Source organism: Berghia stephanieae, chromosome 2, assembly GCF_034508935.2.
Source record: "Berghia stephanieae isolate SIO BIC M18660-M18661 chromosome 2, UCSD_Bste_1.3, whole genome shotgun sequence".
Classification (NCBI taxonomy): domain Eukaryota; kingdom Metazoa; phylum Mollusca; class Gastropoda; order Nudibranchia; family Aeolidiidae; genus Berghia; species Berghia stephanieae.
In genome coordinates, this window is record NC_088361.1 from 47987773 (window position 1) to 47990272 (window position 2500).

Sequence of the window (2500 nt, forward strand, 5' to 3'; positions counted from 1 at the left end):
ACAACAAAGCATTCTGTGGAACACCATATAACCACAACGGGCCCTCCGGTACACTCAAAAGCACGTCGTCTGGCACCAGACAAACTAGCAGTAGCAAAATCGGAGTTTGACAACATGGAGGCTCTAGGAATCGTACGTCGTTCCAACAGTCCGTGGGCATCGCCTCTACATGTGGCACCTAAACCCAACGGAGGTTGGAGACCATGTGGAGACTACCGCAGGTTAAACGGTTCTACTACTCCAGATCGCTACCCGATTCCTCACATACAAGACCTCTCAGCAAGACTATCAGGTTGCAAAATCTTCTCAAAAGTCGACCTCATTCGCGGTTACCATCAGATCCCAGTCCACGAGCAGGACATCTCCAAGACAGCAATCATAACCCCATTTGGCCTCTATGAATTCCTCCGGATGCCCTTTGGGTTAAAAAACGCTGCACAGACTTTCCAGAGACTGATGGACACAGTTTGTCAGGGTTTGGACTTCACATTTGTTTACCTTGATGACATCCTCATAGCTAGCAAAAATGCAGAAGAACACAAAAAACACTTGAATGCCCTTTTTGATAGGCTAGAGAAATATGGATTAGTGGTGAATTCAGACAAGTGCATTTTCGGGGTGAAAGAGATTGATTTCCTTGGACACAGGATCAGTTGTCACGGAGCAACTCCTCTTCCAGCGAAAGTGGAGGCAATTCGCTCATTCCCCACCCCTACAACAACATCAGGCCTACAGGAATTTGTTGGCATGGTCAATTTCTACCACCGTTTCGTGCCAGCAGCAGCTCAACTAATGCAACCACTTTACAAGGCATTGGCTGGTCAAACAAAAAAATCTGCACCCCTTCAATGGACAAATACCCTACAACACGCTTTCCAGTCAACAAAAGAAGCCTTGGCCCAAGCAACTATGTTGTCCCACCCGCAGACATCAGCTCCTACTTCACTGACAGTAGACGCTTCTGATATAGCGATGGGGGGAGTACTAGAACAAAACATTGACGGCCAATGGAAACCTCTCGCCTTTTTCAGCCGCCAGCTTCGTCCTCCGGAACAGAAATACAGCGCTTTTGATCGGGAGCTCCTGGCTGTCCACTGTGGCGTTCGGCATTTCCGTTACTTCTTGGAAGGACGAATATTCACCATTTTCACGGATCATAAACCACTAACATTTGCAATGAACAAGGTTTCAGAACCATGGTCCGCACGCCAACAACGACAACTATCTGCCATCTCAGAATTCTCAACTGATATCCAACACATATCAGGAAAAGACAATCCAGTAGCTGATGCGTTGTCAAGAACAACAGTAGAACACGACACCTCAGACGACTTCGGTCTCAGTGCGATTTCTGAGGGAATAGATTATGAGGCCATGGCAACAGCTCAATTGAATGATGAGGAGATCCAATCACTACGCACCTCAGAAACATCCCTGCAACTGAAAGACATTTCTTACGGGACTAATGGCACTACAGTTCTCTGTGACATATCGACCGGAAGAGCACGGCCAGTGGTTCCCAAATCATGGCAACGAAAGATGTTCGACGCCATCCATGGTCTTTCACATCCAGGAATCAGAGCTACCCGCCGACTAATTTCACAGAAAATGGTATGGAAGGGAATGACCAAACAGATCAATGCATGGGCAAAGACCTGCACATCATGCCAAAGGGCAAAAGTACACAGGCACACGAGGGCGCCCCTGGGAGAATATGAAAAACCCAGCGGACGTTTCAGCCATGTCAACATCGATTTGGTTGGACCACTGCCCCCCCTCACATATACATATCTGCTTACGATGGTGGACAGATTTACCAGATGGCCTGAAGCAATACCCATTACCAGTACTGACACAGAAGAAATAGCACGAGCATTCATCGCACACTGGGTTGCTAGATTCGGAGTACCAGAGAACATTTCATCAGACCGAGGACCACAGTTCACTTCACAGTTGTGGTCAAACGTGTGCACACTCCTTGGTACTCAAATCAAACAAACAACAGCTTACCATCCCCAAGCAAATGGATTGGTTGAACGTTTCCACCGCCGCATGAAGGAAGCCATTCGAGCGAAACTAGAAGGACCAAACTGGATTGATCAACTTCCCTGGGTGATGTTAGGTATACGTACCGCCCCAAAAGAAGACCTCGATACCTCGTCGGCAGAACTCGTATATGGGGCACCTATTACAGTACCTGGAGACTTTGTTCCTGGTCCGGATCCCAACACCAATACTCCTGAAATGTTGAAAAACCTCCGTGAGAAAGTGGGTCAACTTCGTCCAGTTCCTCCGTCCACGCATAAAAAAGCAACAAGCTTCGTACCACGGGACATCAGCAAAGCTAAATACGTGTTCATACGTCATGATGGACATCGAAGACCACTCCAGGCTCCGTACACAGGACCGTATAGAGTTCTAGAAACCGGTGACAAAGTTTTCAAACTACAAGTAGGAAACAAAGAAGACTCAGTCTCAATCGACAGACTAAAACCCGCAC